Here is an 18,339-nt window from a genome sequence, read left to right on the forward strand (position 1 = left end):
ACGCCGGATCGTTAACCCACTGAACCCGCAACCTCATGGTTCCTAGTCGGACTCGTTAACCACTGCGCCACGACGGGAACTCCCAGAAGAATAGTTTTATAATTAAAGCAAGCCATTTAGCTCTGTGAACCTGTTTTGTCATCTATAAAATGGAAGTTTTAGAAAGTTTTTAAATGAAAAGGAGGTTACATAAAATAACCTGAAACAAAACTTATATCTATGAAATCCAAACAGTTTATCTTCAGATGCTGTAAGCTTTATTTCTTTTCCTTTTTGCCATTTAGCCGTTTCTAGGGCCGCTCCCGAGGCATATGGAGGTTCCCAGGCTAGGGGTCTAATCGGAGCTGTAGCTACCGGCCTGCACCACAGCCACAGCAACGCCAGATCCTTAACCCAGTGAGCGAGGCCAGAGATTGAACCCGCAACCTCATGGTTCCTAGTCGGATTTGTTGCCGCTGTGCCACGACGAGAGCTCCATTTTTAAATAATTTTTTTATAAGCTCTATTTCTTGTGTGTTTTACTTTCTTTGAAACATTTTACAAACTTCTCAGTATAACCTGTAGCTAAAACTAACCTGTAGCTATGAGTTGCTTAAACAAGGTAAAGTTCTTGTTTTAGATTAATAGATCTTCCAAGGGAAACAGCAATGAGAAATGTGTCAGTGATTTAATAAAAGCGAATGGTCTAACTTTATCTCCTTTTCATCCGCTGTGTATTCTAATTGTCAGAATTCCCTGTAGGTCACCTGTGGGTTCCTTCCTTATTTATTGAAGTCTTTTTATATTCCTGTGTGCTAGATGCCAGAACTATAAAAGTAAGAAAGAAAGGTTTTTGTCTGGAAGGGATTCTCAGTCTAGTAGGGAAGTCAGATATGTAAACAAACAATTGCAGTGCCGTAAATGTGGTAACAGAGATAACAGAAGCTCGGGTGCCCCGGAGAGCCAGGGAAGGCTTTCCAGCCTGTGAGATGCTTCAGGTGGGTGTTGAGGGATGCACAGGAGCTTGCCAGTGCCCAGAGGCAGGCGGCAGGCGGCAGCAGTGGTGGTCCCTTCTGTTTTCCATGCATTATGATTCGCATTCATTCTCCAGACCCTTTTTAATACCTATAAGTAAATGGCAGTCCTGTTCCAAAGGAAATGGAGAAATGCATTAACATAATAATTATCTTTTTAATCTTTGAGAAACAAACTTTAAAAGCAAAATGAAAAATTTCTGACCTTTTATTGATAAAGGAAGAAGAAGAAAAAGGAAGAAACTGCCATCAGCCACATCAGTCTTTGCTTTCCTTTCTGTTCAGTTGAAGTTACTTTCCACAACCTAATTTTCTATTTTTGCCTGAGAGAAGATCTGTTTAAAACTGTCTATACCAAAAAAGTTGTCATATCAGATCTTATAAATAAATGTCTTTATTTCAGGACAGAGTAGGGAAAGGCCACATCTGGCTGTGGCCTGTTTTTGTATGGGCTACCAGCTCGGACTGATTTTTGCCATAGGGTTTTTCCAAAAACAAAAAACAAAAACAAGTCCAGCAATAAGCAGCAGATGCCACCTATGGCCCACAAAGCCGAAAATATTTACTGCCTGTCCCTTTACTGAAACAATGTGCCAACCCCTGCTTTAGGATAAAAGTAATTATTGTTAAACCTTTGTTATAACCTTGTATATATTTAATGAATAAACTAATAACATTTGGAAGCGGATCCACAGCATTGGTTCTTTTTTAAAATTTTAAAAAATTTTTTATTTTTTGCCTTTTAGGGCCACACCTGTGACACATGGAAGTTCCCAGGCTAGGGGTCGAATCAGAGCTACAGCTACCACAACGCCAGATCTGAGCCACGTCTGCGACCTACCACAGCTCACAGCAATGCTGGAACCTTAAGCCACTGAGCGAGGCCAGGGATCAAACCTGTAACCTCACGGTTCCTAGTCGGATTTTTTTCTGCTGTGCCGCACTGGGAACTCCTATTCAAATTTTTTTTTCTCCAAGTCCAAGAATCTGTTTTGTTAGCTAGTATCCAGTGCATCACAGGCCTAAGCCTGGACTGTGGATGCTGTGACCAAGAACCAGGATGTTTTAAACAAAGCTGCTGTTGCAGAGGGTCTTGTTTCTGTAGAGAAAGTGGTAGCATCTTGTGTCACATTTGCTAAGCCATTGTGTGCCAGATTTCTGGCATATGCTAAAAGAAAGCATTTGGTACCTGATACTTGAGTTGGGAAGGGAGTATTATATCAATAAGTTGCTTTTTAAAAAATAGCTGGTAATTTAAAATTAACTTTGACCTACTGTTGTCTGTGTATGAATGTTGGAGTGTGGATGGCTTTGTAGTTCAAGCCCTGGTGGAGACGCTTCATCTAACATAGAGCCTCCCTCTGTCCAGCCCTTACCGCTTCGTGTACTCCAACCTGCTCTACCCCGTCAATGTTAGGACTTGTTTCTTTGCTTTTTATCTTTCCTGGCCACAAAGTGAGAAGCCAGGTGGTTTGCGTTGAGGGGAAAGCACCATTATTTGCTTCTTTTTTTTGCTTTTCAGGGTCACACCCATAGCACATGGAGGTTCCCAGGCTAGGGGTCTAATCGGAGCTGTAGCTGCCAGCCTACACCACGGCCACAGCCAGATCTGAGCCGTGTCTGTGACCTACACCACAGCTCACAGGCAACGCCGGATCCTTAACCCATTCAGCAAGGCCAGGGCTCAAACCCGAGTCCTCATAGATGCTAGTCAGGTTTGTTAACCACCAAGCCACTATGGCAACTCCTAGAAGAAACTTTAAAGTCTTGTTTTTTTGGGCAGATAAGTAGCAGGAAGGAGGATGACCAAGTAGGTAGACAGGCCTGCCTCTTCTCTTAGAGGGTGATCTGCTCGTGCCAGTGGCTCACCCTCCGGAGCCCTGCGTCCTCCTGGGAAACAAGAGCCCAGGACCTGCCTCTCACCGTGCCTGGCACTGTCTCTCTTCTCTGTCACCACAGAGGACGGAGCAAATGTGGCCCATTGCCCTTGTAACTACTGCGTTCTAATCTGATGACAAGCTTTTGTATCTCCTGATGGGTGTTTCCTCTCTTTTTCTTTTCCTTCTGACTTAGCCTAATAATGCAGTGGGTCTGCCCTCCCTTTTCACCGCGCATCCCTCCATAAAATCCTTGTCTTCATTTGACAAGCAGCGTGCGTGCTGTGTGCCAGGTTTTAGGTCCTGGGGTAACACTGGTGATTGAAAAGGACGAGACAAAGCTGATGGCAGGGTGGTGGGAGCCGAGGGCAGTCCTCCTGGCTTTGCCACGAGGTGCAGGTAGTTTCATTCTTTTCACTGTCTCTCTGTTATAGAAGGAGTTAAAACCGTTGGGCAGGGTGATATAGGAATGGGCAGAGAGTGAGGGTTTTTGTTTGGGTTTTGGTAGGTCACTCTTGATTTGGACAGTGAGCCAAGGTAATATTTCCCCCGGACCTATTTTCGCATGGGTTTGGTGATGAGTGTGTTGGCATTTGCCATACCCGCCCTGGATTCCTCCATCATTTCTCAAGCGAGTGGCTCATTGAAATGTATGCTTTTTGGAATAATAATTTGCCTATTGCATCATTATTGCATCTGTAGATTTTTTGTACATTAGGTCTTAGAAGGATATACAGTCTTGTTCCTTGCACTTTTAAAGAGGAAATTGAGTCATGGGTCACTTGGTAAAAGCTTAGAACATAACTTTAAAATTGGAACCACCTCTGTTTATGAAAGTATAGTATGTGTATTAGCATAGTATTCTTTTTTTTTTTTTTTTTTTTTTTGGTCTTTTAGCCTTTTCTAGGGCCGCTCCCGCGGCATATGGAGGTTCCCAGGCTAGGGGTCAAATCGGAGCCATAGCCACTGGTCTATACCACAGCCAGAGCAACTCGGGATCCGAGCCACGTCTGCAACCTACACCACAGCTCACGGCAACGCCGGATCCTTTAACCCACTGAGCAAGGCCAGGGATTGAACCCGCAACCTCATGGTTCCTAGTCGGATTTGTTAACCACTGCGCCACAACGGGAACTCCTAGCATCTTGTTAAGATGTTTCATTGCCTTGATTAAATAATTACGAGTGTTGCTTTTTGGGTGTTCATGTGTCTGCCTTCTGCTTCCATGATATACACTGCTGTTCGGGTGACACATTTAAGTGGGACTTAAATGAGATAGAGTGGAGAAAATTTCATGTTTATTAAGAAACTGGCCAAACAGAGCAGCTTGGAAATACAATGTGAAGATAAATCTGCAAAGGACGTTATATGATTTGATCCAATCAACTGTAAAAAGATAACCTCTGAGGCAATGGCAACAATTGAATATTGACTAAATACTAAGAGTTTCTAATGATGCTGGGTATGATGGTGGCATGGTGGTTTTTTATGTGTGTATGTATGTTGTATATATGCTTAAAATAGATTAAAGTCCATTGGGGCTACATAGTGAAAGTTGTACGAGTGAAACAATGTATCATGGTCTTAAGATGTGCCAGCAAAGAAATTGTTCCAACTATGGAAAGCATAGATTAGTCAGGAAGGCCAGAGGCTGGTGTGTGGGAGCTGGATGAGTGCATAGGTCTCCTTGCTCTCCTCTCTCTCCGGTGAGTGTTTCAGGTTTTCTAAGACAAAAAGGTGGTTTTAAAAAAGCACATTATGGAGTTCCTGTCGTGGCACAGTGGTTAACGAATCTGACTAGGAACCATGAGGTTGCAGGTTTGATCCTTGGCCTTGCTCAGTGGGTTAAGGATCCAGCATTGCCGTGAGCTGTGGTGTGGGTTGCAGACGCGGCTCGGATCCCGAGTTGCTCTGGCTGTGGTATAGACTGGTGGCTACAGCTCCGATCAGACCCCTAGCCTGGGAACCTCCATATTCCTCGAGAGCAGCCCAAGAAATCGCAAAAAGACAACAAAACAAAACAAAACACATTATGGGGGTGAAAGGGGTAGGTGCTGTCACTTTTTCAGATCAAATCCTTGAATCACTAGAGAGAACCCTTCCCCTGGGATCTGGGGACTCCTGCCCAGGGAGCAGTTCTCATGGGTCCCTGGAGTAGAAGCACATGCTATTTCTTAGACCTTTGCTGCTCTGATCACAGGAGCGGCTGACTTCATTCCACTTGGGCCGCCCACCCGCCGCACACCTTATATTGAAGGAGATCGCTAGGCAAGTTGCAGTCGACTTGGGAACGCACAGAACTGTTTGTTCCCAGCCAGTTCCACTGTGACTGTATTCCCACGATTTTCCCTTTTTTAGTGGGGGAGGGGTGCCTCACTAGAAACAGGTCATCATCTCAGTAGCGGCCTTGTCAGAGCTGAGCATTGGAGGTGCGCACACCAGAGTGGGGGCGCTACTTAGTGCGACTTTTTGCAGCTGGTTTAGGAGATAGGGGTGCCTGGGCGGGACTGTGAGGGTGGGAGGATTGCCCAGTGCAGGCTGGGTCTTCTTAACGCCCAATCAAGGAGTTGTGTACATAATTATAATCTCACTTCTCGTGTCATACTTGTGACAAAGTATAAATTGAAGAAGTCTTTTTTTTTTTTTTTTAACCTTTGTATAATTTCGGAAACACGGGGTAGTTTAAAAGCATGAGTTCCTTTTGGCGGGGGGGTCTTCTGTCCTTTTAGGGCCTCACCGGTAGCATATGGAGGTTCCCAGGCTAGGGGTCTGATTGGAGCTACAGCTGCCAGCTTGCACCAGAGCCGCAGCAACGCCAGATCCAAGCTGCATCTGCGACCTACAGCACAGCTCATGGCAACGCTGGATCCTTAACCCACCAAGTGAGGCCGGGGATCGAACCCGCAACTTCATGGTTCCTAGTCGGATTCGTTTCCACTGCACCATGATGGGAACCCCAAAAGCATGAAGCTGCTTATTCATGCAGCTTTTATTAGCTGGCTGATTAGTCTGGAATTTAAAAAAATGAAAACTCTTGGGGTCTTTACTCTTATTTTTGATACAGGCAAAATAAAGACTTCTTGGCCAAGTTCAAATACATTTTATCTAAGCTCCTCTATAGGAGAAAAGTTCTTTAACACACTCCCAGTGTAGGTGTCAGTTTAGCAATATTACAGCACATGGGATATTAACTAGGGGCAAAGATTTATTTCAGAAGTGGCATGAGATTTAAGTATGGCTTATTTTATACATCCTTCCCTAAAACAACAGGTCAGCAAAGGAATTGTGTTGTTTTCACGTTTTCATTCTTTCATCTAGGCTTTTCTCCCACCCGATTAGAAAACTCTTCACAGACTTGTAAATTTACAAAGAAAAATAGTGCATTCCAGGTGGTAACGACGTTTAGTCTATAGGCTCTTCATTTTGTATGTTTCATGAGCCTGGAGTTAAGAACCAGTGTAGCATATGTGATGGCCGTCTTGGCCCTGTCACTCACTGGTCTTTTATGGGATCCTAAGTTTGTGGATATAATTAACCTCACTGCCCAATCAGCTAAATTGGTGCTAAAGTGTATGTGCCACATCTCATAAAACTGAGATGACATGTTACAGAATCAAGACTTGACAAACTTAAAGTGACCGTGAATGAATTATTTTGCCTGCCTTGGGGTGAGGAGAGGAGAGAGGGTTATTGATGGGGTTTCTGGCAAGGAACAGTTTCTTTTGCAGAACGTAGCATTCTCAGATGATGTGTTTACCCCTCCTGTGGGGAGTGGTGTCCCAGTGTGCTCGTGGAAGTTCTCACGCAGGGCATCTGTCATTCCCAGTGTAGAAGTCAGCTCCTAGTTACACTCCCGAAAAAGGATCTGAAAACTCCACAGTCGGTAGGTACCAGGAGTATTATTATTACCTGCCATTAGCAGACAAGGAAATTCCCACCAGTGTCGCCTGCAGCACAGACTTGGAACTCGGTAAGAGTGGCTATCTTTTGGTTTGGCAGGTGCCTCTGTTTCCCGAAGCAGTGCCTTAGCTGCTCAGCGGCGGGGGGAGCCCCCCTCCCCACACAGACCCCTTTCACCCTGGTTTAAAGTGGAGGAGGAAATGGACTCTCATTTTAATGGCACTGTTCAGAAAGTTCCCTTCCAGCTCTGAGGTCACGATTTACAATGAGCTCAGACTGGACTGGTGTGTCCGCCTCTCGCCTTGTTAAGCAGCTGGGCTGACAGGAAGTGGGTCTCGGGGCAGGAAGTGGCGGGCCTCAGAGGCAGAAGGAGCGACTTAGAAAGACTTGGGATTTCATTTCATGTTTCTGAAATGATGGGATGGGTATCGGTGGGTCTGGGCTCGTCCTTCTTCTGTATGTGTATACTTGACATCGTTTTCACTGTGGAATTTGGTAATAGACATTTTTTTCAATTCAGAAGTTTAAAATCATTGATGTTGAAAGTTACAACTTTAGGAATAACATCCAAATAAAAATATTTTTGGTAGATAGGAAAATTGCATAAACTTTCTAGGCCTCAGTTTCTCAGCCTTTAAAAGACAGCAGTCAGACTTGGATACCTTTCCTCTTTTTTACCAAGCAGCCCTCATTTGGTTCCCATGAAACAGTTACCCTTCCGTCATCCTAGTTTAGTTGTTCTACTTAGAACATTTGCATTTATATAACATTAAAATATAACGTAGTTCCCTGGTGGCCTGGTAGTTAATGATTCGGCGTTGTCACTACTGTGGCATGGGTTCGATCTCTAGCCCGGGAACTTGCACATGCTTTGAGTGTGGGGAAAATAAATTATGGATATCTGAAACATAAAAGTTACTGGGAAGTTCCAAGACCCAGCTTTCATGTTTCACTCTGCCCTGTTACCGTCCATGGCATGCTAAGAATTTGGTTTTTGCATCGTAAGCTTAGCCTGAGGGAGGTGGAGGAGAGCAGTTTGGAAGAGGAGCTGCAGCGTGTAGTGTCGATTTTCATGACTGACTGTACGAGGTACCCTCAGTGCTCCTTGAAGTGATACTGAGGTCTCTGTACAATGAGGTAGGTGTGTTGGAGAATTAAAACGACTCTGGCTCGATGGTCAGTGTTGGAGAGTGAGACACAGGAACGAGGGAGGCTCTACTTCTGCAGAAGGGCGTGGGCGCAAGAGGGAAGACCCCTCTCTGTTTATCCCCGAGGCAGGTGGTGTCCCTGTCCCCTTCCCAGGGGTCAAGTTCGGGCACACCTTCTTCTCTGTTGGCTCATGTGAAACAAATTGTTACTGGGAGAAGAGGGGGCGGGTGGAGGAGGGTGTCTCGGAGGAAGCGGGAACAAAGTGGAGTCACCAAGACTTCCTTTGAAAGAAAAGCCTTGTTAATTCTCACAGGTGCCCCCCCTTCGGGGGGGTGTCCTGGCCTCCTGGAGACGTGAACGGAGACACTCTGGCAGATGGTTACTTGGTTTATAATAGAGTTGGGTTGGCTCATTTGACATTGAACTCTGTAGTAAGACCTATTTTTCATTAGTAATTACCACCTCAAAGGGCACTAATCAGCGGCTACCTTTTTACACCTCCATGGGGAGGGGTAGGAGAAGGGGCAGAATTGTTTGAATCCCAGAGGATAAAGGTCTAGCCTGAGCCACTCGATTGTGGTAGGTTAATTCGATTCCTTGATAGATTTTACCTACAGGGGATTTGGAGTCCTTTCCATTAACTGTCAGCATCAATCTGCACAAAGCAGAGCTTGACTTTTCTTCCTGCTGGAGAAAGGGGCCATCCTGGTGTGTGTGGACACTCGAGGCTGGGGAGCAGCTAACACAGGCCTCGCCCTTCCTTCTCGGGCGACTTTCTGTACTTGTCCCAGGAACAGCGCTCAGGCATGATTCCTAGGAAGGGAGGGACAACGAGAACCGCGGGCCAGCACTTTGGCCTCCGCAGGAGTGGTCACGAGTGGACTCTTGTCAGCCCTAACGCTGATGGTTTTATTATTCCTATTGCTAGGCAATAAAAGGCTGGTATGTTATCCTGATGTTGTACGATTATAAGACAGCGGTATTTGAAAAAGTCGTGTGTCTGTCCTCCTCATCTGTTTTGGTTGCTTTGTTGTGCTGTGGACAGAACGATGGTGCATGGGATTCTTACAGAGTTGCCTGGCAGCTTGTGTTCTCATTAATTCCTTAGACTTAGAAGATTTGTGGAGCTAGATGGCCCATTTTCTTTGGCATCTGAAAACGTTTCCTAAGCCTAGCAACCAAGCCAGTTTTTTCACCTTCATTCTGTTTCTTTAACCTTGAAAAAGAAGACAGTTGTAGTGATGTGATTGGGTGTGATTTAAACCTAGATCCAGAGGAGCTTAAAAGAAAGGATTAATAAAACTAACATAACATCCACGGGTGGTCACATTTGCCATAGGGTTATTTTAGTAGTAAGATGTCTTCATACTGCTATTCACACCTTCTTTAAAGCTCAGTAAACCTCAAGAAGCCTGGTGTTAAGAGCTAGCTCAGGCTTACACGTGTAGCTCTGGAATGCCTCGCTTTGTCCAGCTTGCCTTGCGGGCGTATGTGGACAGGTGGCTTCTGCTGGTGATGACAGTATTTTAGAAAGAGACCACTGCTTTTTCCCTCTTGACTGATGGCGGAGCTGGGCTTTGCCAGTAGAGAGAGTATCAGATTAATACGGACCTGACTCCATTTAATGAAACATTGTGGTATAAGAACCACAGTTCTCTTTTATGTGTCGTTGTACAATAACTTTTAATATTTTCACACGTTTTTTATTTTGACCTCTATCCTTAAAAGAATGGTGTGTACAACCAGGAGGTTTCTCAGCTGCACGCTTCTCACTCTCAGCTCGTTAGAGACTACAGCAATGCAAAATACCATCGCTGGATTTTTTTTTTTTTTTTTTTTTTTTTTTTTTGGTCTTTTCTTGAGCTGCTCCTACGGCATATGGAGCTTCCCAGGCTAGGGGTCTAATCGGAGCTGTAGCTGCCGGCCTACGCCAGAGCCACAGCAACGTGAGATCTGAGCCACACCTGCGACCTACACCACAGCTCACGGCAACGCCAGATCCTTAACCCCCTGAGCAAGGCCAGGGATCGAACCTGCAGCCTCGCGGTTCCTAGTCGGATTCGTTAACCACTGTGCCACGACGGGAACTCCACCGTCGCTGGATTTTTAATGGCAACTACTTTCACAGAATTTTGTTTCTATAAACAGTGTTCCTGGGAGCAGCATTATATATTTAAGACAAACATTCACTTTATATTATAGATGGAAACAAAGCTACTTTTAATATATTAGCCGTTATTGTGACAGCCTAAAAGGGGTTAGTGATATGGAGGGAGAAGAGCTAAAAAACAAAAATTCCACTCGCCTTTGGGGCTTTCCAACTTTGCCTTCTAAAGTGGCTGAATTCACAGGTCTGCATTTCTACCCTATGCCGATTAAGGTTTGCTGAGTTGATGATGTTTTACAGAGGGTGGTTATTCCTTAGCCAGCGTTTATAAATGACCGCTGTGTGTCCCGGCTAATGCTGTGATTTATTGAGTTGGAGTATTGTTCACAGAGACTGATTTTATCTCAAAGGTAAGGAGATGAGTCTCCAAAGAGAGTACCAAGATAGGGCCTCTGTGTTGAGATAGTTTCATTCAGAAAAACCCATGTTGGCGTGCCCCTGGTGGCGCGGTGGAAACGAATCTGACTAGGACCCTGAGGTTGTGGGTTCGATCCCTGGCCTCACTCAGTTGATTAAGGATCTAGCATTGCTGTGAGCTGTGGTGTAGGCTGGCAGCTGCAGCTCTGACTCGACCCCTAGCCTGTGAACCTCCATGTGCCACGGATGCTGCCCTAAAAAGACCAAAAAAAAAAAAAAAGCACCCCCCCCATGTCTGCGAGTCTGGGTCTGTGGCTGTGCTGTGACTGTACTCCGGTATTGACAGGAAGCCTAGTAAACTTTACTGTCACGTAAATGCATTCGTCTTGTCGGGAGGAGTCGTGGCTGTGTGTGTGTTGCCCCTGAGATTGGGGGCCTGGGTGTGGCCTCACTTGTGGGCTGTGGATGGATGGGCCCCTCAGAGCCTCCGGGGCTGGAAAGGTTTCGGCAGGTTTTCCAGGTGATTCCCGAGCGTGTTCAAGTCGGAGGAACACCAACGGCCTGGGGAGAAGAGTGTACGTGCTCCCTGCACGGCTGCCGAGGGACAGCAGGCTTCACAAAGCGGGTCTGGTGTCACTGTTTCCTTGTGCAGCTGTGGACAGGGCTCTGGAGGGGTCTCTCCCTCCAAGGATGCAGAGCACGAGGTAGAAGCATCCGGCTAACACTGCTGGGACCCAGCGCCCCGCACCATTGGAGTCGGCGCAAAACCGATGGCTCAGTTGCTGCTCAAAATAAATTTAGGGAGAGTACCTGACTCTTCCTTTGGAGGACTGGGAACTAGAGTCCCTGGTGCCCCCCCACCCCCACCCCCACCCCCCGGCTGGCTCCTCCTTTGGGAAGCGAAGGGGTCGACCAGAATTCCTCAGCATCTCGTGGCTGAAGCTGCCCGCGCCTTGGGGAGCCACTGAGTATGGGGTGGGGGAGTCCGTGTTTTCTACTGGGCTCTCAGCAGTTTCTTTGGCATCTGGTACCTTCTTCCTGAGAACACAGAAAATTTTCATTTACAACTGAAATGGAACCATAAACTTGAATTTTAGGGGTTTTTTTTAAATTAATTTTCATCTTTGTCCCTAAATTTTCTTCTTATCAGTTTGAATACCAAATTGACCATAGTCTAGTGCAAAGACTTGTTTCCCAGCTGTTTCGTATTTACAATCACTAAAGCAACACGGCAGATAATGAGACCTTCAACCCAAATGCTTGCCAGCGATGAAGGGATTGACAAACATGAACTATCCACAGTGGAATATTACCTGGCAGTCAAAAAGCAGTGGGGTGCTGATACACACTACAGCCTGGATAAGTATTGAAAACATGCTAAGTGACCAGAAGCAAGTTGCCAAAGACCATGTGTTCTATGATTCTGTTTACATGAAGTGTCCAGAGCAGGGAAATCTCCGGAGACAGACAGCAGACTCTTGGTCCCCAGGGCCAAGGAAGCAGTAATGGGATGACTGCTAATGGGCATGGCAGTTCTGTTTGGGGTGATGGAATGTCCTAAAATTAGGCAGTGGGATTGGTTGCATAACTCTGTAAAGTTGCCAAGAACCACTGAATTGCACGTTTTAAATGGGTGAATTTTATGGTATATAAGTTGCATTTCAACAAAGCTGTTGTAAAGAGTAAGGACTCAGTGATGAAAGTCCAAATACAATATTGTCGCAGCAGTTATTCGGTCAAGTGAATCAAAATAGCATCTGAGAAAGCTTTTATAATTTGTTTCAGCTGTGAGAATTTTTCCTCGTCACACTCTCCTGCTTTTCCTCCCCCATTTGCGGAGAAAGTTACTGTACTACTTCCTGTCTGAGCCTTTCTAAGTGTTTGAAAGGTCTTATCCAAATATTTGAAAGCTGTAGAAATTGCTGAAGTGGCACCTTGGGAAGAGGGCTGGAATGTCAGAAACACCACTGACATTTTCAGTGATTATGAAAGGTCAGGCTCTCAATGTAATCTTGGTGGTGCTTAGATAATTCTACTCAGACTAATTTTTGAGTAAATGCAGGTGTGATAATACAGGGATTAATCTGTTATCACTGAATCCACTGCCTGAAATTCAAACATTCAAATGTTACTATTTGAATTTCCCTTTCTGCTCTAAATGGTTTTACTGATTCTTGAGTACATAGGAAAATCACTGCAAACCTTTTATTTCCCCTGCTGCTAAAATTAAACCTGGTTGGTCTCTGATGACATAAATGGTTGCTTGTCTGTGAGTTTGTGGAAGGACTGGTCTTGAACTCTTCCTCCTGTCTTGGTCTTTAAAGTGGTTGAATTTATTCTGTTAAATGCGTGATTGGAGAGGGTATCTTAAGCCAAGTGTGAAGTATTTCAGGAGGAAGTAGACATTTCTCAAAGGAAAAAAATGCATAACTGGATGTATTTACCAAAACGAGGAAGGTAATGGGGGAGGTCATCTGACAGCCAGAACTCTGCCGTCTCGCGCGGGTTAGAAGTGAAATGCAGTCTTGTCAGCCGGGGTCTTTCCTGCCTCTCTCAGACTCTTGGCAGGCATTTAGATGCCGTTTTGAGAGAGTTAAACTGAGGAGCCTTAAAAGACTTGTTTTCCAAAGTATTCTGAAAAGTACTGGTCCTTTGGGATCGTCCATGGGAAAAAAATCTCTGCAGGCAGAACAATCTGGGAAACCTAGATTTAGGCACCAGCCTGGACGGGGCAGTTTGATTGAACACAGCAGAGGCTCTCAGAGCCTTTCAGTTAAAGAAAGAAAAGAAACAGAGCCTTAACCTACGTGACCTCAGCACACTGCTCTCCTCCCCGCCCCATCACCGCTTGGTCTCTCTTTTTAAATTCAGATAATTTTGCAGAAACTACTTGGCCACTGATTTGGACGATGTCGAAAAGCCACTCTGATAATTAAGTTACAGAATGTTGGGGCTCAAGATCCCTCACAGATAAGGTCATTTCCATTTTACCAGCGAGCAGGGAAGTTTGTCCTCCTTCAGACTTGGGGAGGGGGCGCTGCCATGGTCAGTGAGGAGGTCGGGGCCCTGGGGCGCCTCTGTGATTGCCCAGCTGCTTGAGGGGTGAGCCCGGGACAGGGATTTATTTCATCCTAATAGGGTGAGTTTATATTTTTAAAAAACAGATGGGGGCTTAACAGTTTTTACTCTTTTTTATTGGAAAATGCGATGTCAGTTGCGTTGGCGCTGCAGAACCGGAACTGTTGTGTGTCTGACCGGAGAGGTACAGCCCCCTCCTTGGAGACTGAAACGGGCGTGAGCTCTTCCTTTGACCATGAAAACAGTCGCCCTGCGGGCTCCTCATAGGGTCACGTCATTATTTTCTCCCGAATCACCCCCTTCCGTCTGCTCGTGGACGCCTCGTACCCTAAGGAGGAGCTTTCCCCCCTGTGCGCACAGCTGAGCGCTGAGTGCGGCTGGCATCTCACCTCGGACCTTGGACTTCAGCCCGAGCATTTCAGAGCTGGAAAGGACCGCGGGTCAGCCGGCCCGCACCCTCTCTTTGCAGAGCAGGGGTCCTCTGCCCCCAGGGGAAGGAAGTCCTCCGTGGGTCACTGCTCCAGGCCTCGGCTCCCAGGGGAGGCCCCCTGCTCCAGGGATCCGTGAACTTGGCCAAATCTCAAAGTCACTTGAGTGGCTTTAAAAAATACTGCTCTTGGGCTGAGGGCCCAGAAACTCAGGTGTTTGAAAGCTGCTCTGGGGCTCTGGTGGTTAGTCCCAATTGGGAGTGGCTGTGGTGTATGGCGTCTGAGTCGCCTATTTAAGTCCTAAGGGACAGCGCCCCCGGCTCCCCCAGGAGGCGCTGATGCTCTCAGAGGGCCTGCGCCCAGAAGGCGTGCACCGTGCCCACCAGTTGGGGCGGGCTGGGAACGGTAGAAAATGGAGCTGCTGTGGTTCTTCCACATGTAGTGTGGTGGTTTTGAGCTGAGCTAACCCATAAGAAGAAGAGCAAATAGAATTTTTAAGAGTCCTTAGCTAAGCAAGGCAGGTTTACTGGTTGAATCCTGATGCTAAATAATACACGCACTGTGTGGTCAGCTGGACTGGAGCAGAGATCTGTGAAACCCCAGGCGTTTATTCATGAGAAAGAACACGTGCATATGGTGTTTTCCTTAAGTTTAAGAAGGTCTACTGGCCATTTTCATTAGTTCTTGTTTTAGAAATAAAATGAAATTCATTGCTGTTTTTGTTTTTAGGCATTTGTCTTTGCATATACTTGCATATTCTAGTAATAGATGAGAAACTTACCTCTCTTACTGAAACAAAAACTAGGCTACTGTCAGAGTCGAAAAAAGATTTTTCTGCCAAATGTGGTCGGTGTGAAAAATACACAAATATCCAGTAGAACCTCATTTTTCTCAAGGGGTTCCAGCATCTTCAATACCAAGTTTTGTGTCCAAGATACATTAACTTATTCTAAAGTTTTGACCTGGTAGAGTAGCTGTGGAAAAACCTCGTTGTCGTTCACCGGTAGGGTGCTGACCTAACTTCCGCGTCTGTACTTGCTGATGAATTCCCGTGGCAGAGTGGAGTGTGCTTCTGTCTGGTTTCTTTTAGGTGCTAACATTCTATGTCTTCTTTTTTTTTTTGTCTTTTTAGGGCCGCACCCATGGCATGTGGAGGTTCCCAGGTTAGGGGTCTAATTGGAGCTGTAGCTGCTGGCCTACACCACAGCCACACCAGATCTGAGCCACGTCTGTGACCTACACCACAGCTCACGGCAACACCGGATCCTTAACCTACTGAGCAAGGCCAGGGATTGAACCGACAACCTCATGGTTCCTAGTCGGATTTGTTTTTGCTGCGCCATGAGGAAACACCGGTGCTAACATTTTAGAGCTCTGACTACAGCTTCCTGCCATGACCTCAAATAGAGGAGCCTCTGGAAAGGAGACATAAATGATTAAATTAGCATCTATACCAACCACATGATTCTTCACGTGTATGTAAGGGTGGGGGGCTGTGTGAGCAGAGTGAAACTTGTATCACCGCCCCCTCCAACAAACAGAATGTTAGAAAGGAGTGTTGTCCCCCCCCCTTTTTTCTTTTTACAGATGTAAATGCAAGTTCCCAGGCCAGGCATCAAAATCCAAGCCGCGTCTGTGACCTATGCAAACGCCACAGGTTGTGGGATCCTTAACCCACAGAGTGAAACCAGTGATCGAACCTGCATTCTCACAGAGATAACATCAGGTCCTTAACTGCTGAGCCACAGTGAGGGCTCTGGGTTTTAGTATTTTGACCAGCCTGGCATGATCACTGCCCCTTTGGGGTAGATTTTAAATGACTGACTGCATTCTGGGTGCATACCTACGCCACACACTACTCTGCGATCTTGCAGTCATCAGCAGGTACTGCCTTTGATAAAAGTGTGATCAGTAAAGATTGAAAACCATGCACTTTTCTCCAGCCTTTGCACGTGGTTTGGGTGTGTGGTCATATGTTTAAGCCCTGGACCTCCGAGGCGGCTTTTCATGGGACCATTCTCACGTTTGCTGTGCATAACCATAGAATCGCACTGGATTTTTGTGGCACCGTTGCAGACACAAGTGCTAGCTTTCATCCACGTTCACATGAAGTTCACTAAAAAACAGTTGATGACCAAGGAAACCTAACAGGAAAATAAAAAGAGTTGGGATTTAGACATAAGTCTTTAATGTGCCCAAACCCGATTTCTTTTAGAGCCCCTCGGTGAGTGAAGCAAAACATAAAGGTACATGGTCCTGTCATCTGAGGAAATGTTTCATTTTCAAACTTGTGGAAGTTTATGCCTCATTGTAGTACATTTGTGACATAATGTTTAAAAGAATCTTAATAGTCTTTCTAACCATGGTGCTGATTAAGGCAGTGTCGTGCTGTGGTCCTTAGTCGGGGCGGGAGTCTCTCCTTCCCCCGGAGGGGATATTTGTATGTGGGGGGGGGTGTTGGGGGGCCAGTCCTTTTAGATGACTGGGGACACCTTTGCTGAGTGGTGGACTCAGGGATGCTAAACATTCTGCAGCACTGAGCTAGTCTTGCCAGAATGAATCCTCTTGCTGCCCAGAACAGCAGTAGCGCCCCTGGTGACAAACACCAGCAGGGTGACAACTTGGCAAGTGACAAGCACGCCCCCTCCTGCAGGGCAGCCTGGCCGAGGACCATTAACAAGTTGTTCACTCATTGCTGCGATGGCACGGCTTCCCCCGCCTCGACCTTGGTCTCCAGACCAGCGAGCAGGCACTGTGTGAAACTCACGTATATTGATTCACAGTACCTTGATTTTTGTAATTTCAGGGAGTGTCTGAAAATGAAGGTTTTCGTGCCTCCCTAAGTCAGAACTGGGCACCGCCTTCCCGCCAGGGCTGGTGCTGTAGCCCACCTGCCTCCTGGTGCTGGTTCCAGTCTTGCTGGGGCCACAGCACTGGCAGAACTTACCCTGATTCCTGGGCTTGCAGGCTTCGTTCAAGGTCATACATGCACCAGACCGCCTGATCCGTGGATGCTGGAGCCCGGGGACGAGGCCGTGAGGGAGCAGACCAAGTGGAACTTGGCTCAGATTAAGCCCCTGTGATGGGAGGTGCAGTTTATTATCACTACGCTTCGTTTTAAGAAGTTCACTTTCTACGTACTGCTGGCTTGTTACATCCAACCTCAGTAAAAGTATTACCTTACTGGTTATTTCCTTTTTCAAAGCGTTGTGTGAACTTTGAGTCAAATAGGAACCTGATTCAGAATCTTAGTCGTTTTTTTCTAAATTCCTGTTAATGAGTTTGCAAAATGGTTAAAAATGGTGTGTTGATGACTTTCTTATGTCAATTATTAGCTTTGGTTTCAGGTGGTGGCATTTTTTTCTTGGTCCTCAACTTTAGCGTCGATTGAGACTTAGGAGTTAGTGCGAAATCTCCTGTGCATGAACCTCTGCTCTTCTGTATTAACCGGGGTGGTGGCATTCAGTACAGATCGTTGGGTGATCCCGTGATAGAGAAAGAAAAGCGTATCTAAGGCCCAACATCTGTCAGCCCCAACCCTGTACCTTAGCGTTGAGTGTGATACTCGTTGTGGGCTTGTGAGTGTAATTTGACTGCATTTGACTCGGGGGGCTGCTTTTGGCACCTCTGTTGTGCGTGCCCTTGGAGAGAGACGTGCTGTGTTGTATCTTTCGTGGCAGCCATTTTGTGGATTCTCTAAATTATTGCTGGCAGGAAAATGAAGACACTTAGGTCTTTGCATTTTTGAAGAGTCTAAAATGTGCCTAGTTTTGCTTCTCAGCCTCAGTTTTTTAATTTATAAGCTTGAGATGAAGGGGGGAGTTTTTTAAAATCTGAAAAATGCTGCCTCACTTCTCTGAGTGACAACCTTTAAGACATGCTGGATGTGTGGAAAAGTATTTACTGATCATCCCAGTTTTTGAGTGTTAGGAAAAAATGATTCATAAAAGATGAATTTTTGTTCAGCCAGGGCCTGACACAGGTTTAGAATTTACCACATGTTAGTTCTTACACCAGGAAGCTGAATAATGCAGGTAATCTATGTCCTCATTCCATGCACATCTTGAGGAAGAATTCAGAATCTCTATCCAGCTGTTCCAGTATTTCCCTTGAAAAATTGTGAGAAGCAAGCATTTCTTCGTATTGAGCATTGTGGTTGCTGCTGTTTTCCTTTGGGACAATGACGTAAAGTAGCTAGGTTATTTTTCATATGCTAGTAAATTCTGGGTTTTCTTGTGATAAATTTGAAAATTACCTTGAAATAAGTTGTGTTTTTTTTTTTTTTTTCTTAAAGCAGCAATGGTATGGTGACGTTAGAGACATTTTTAAGGCTCTCCCATCGTTTCCGCCTTGTGATCTCACTATCCTTT

At 45.9% G+C, this 18,339-nt stretch overlaps 1 protein-coding gene and 1 long non-coding RNA gene across 3 annotated transcripts in view; one reads left to right on the top strand and one right to left on the bottom strand.

Annotated features, from left to right (window-relative positions):
- EZR (ezrin) overlaps positions 1-18,339 on the top strand; it is a 49,423-nt gene that overhangs the window by 7,119 nt on the left and 23,965 nt on the right. The gene's annotated exons all lie outside the window — the stretch shown is intronic.
- On the bottom strand, positions 325-10,743 carry LOC146405910 (uncharacterized). The gene is made up of 2 exons (XR_014843999.1): positions 4,858-10,743; positions 325-3,714 (listed from the first exon to the last, which is right to left on the bottom strand). It is a non-coding gene; the product is annotated as an uncharacterized LOC146405910 (long non-coding RNA).

Source organism: Sus scrofa, chromosome 1, assembly GCF_054392235.1.
Source record: "Sus scrofa isolate SSC_HxYL_T2T_F1_AM1 chromosome 1, Sscrofa_HxYL_maternal_Yorkshire_Landrace_v2.0, whole genome shotgun sequence".
In the NCBI taxonomy this organism is placed as follows: Eukaryota; Metazoa; Chordata; class Mammalia; order Artiodactyla; family Suidae; genus Sus; species Sus scrofa.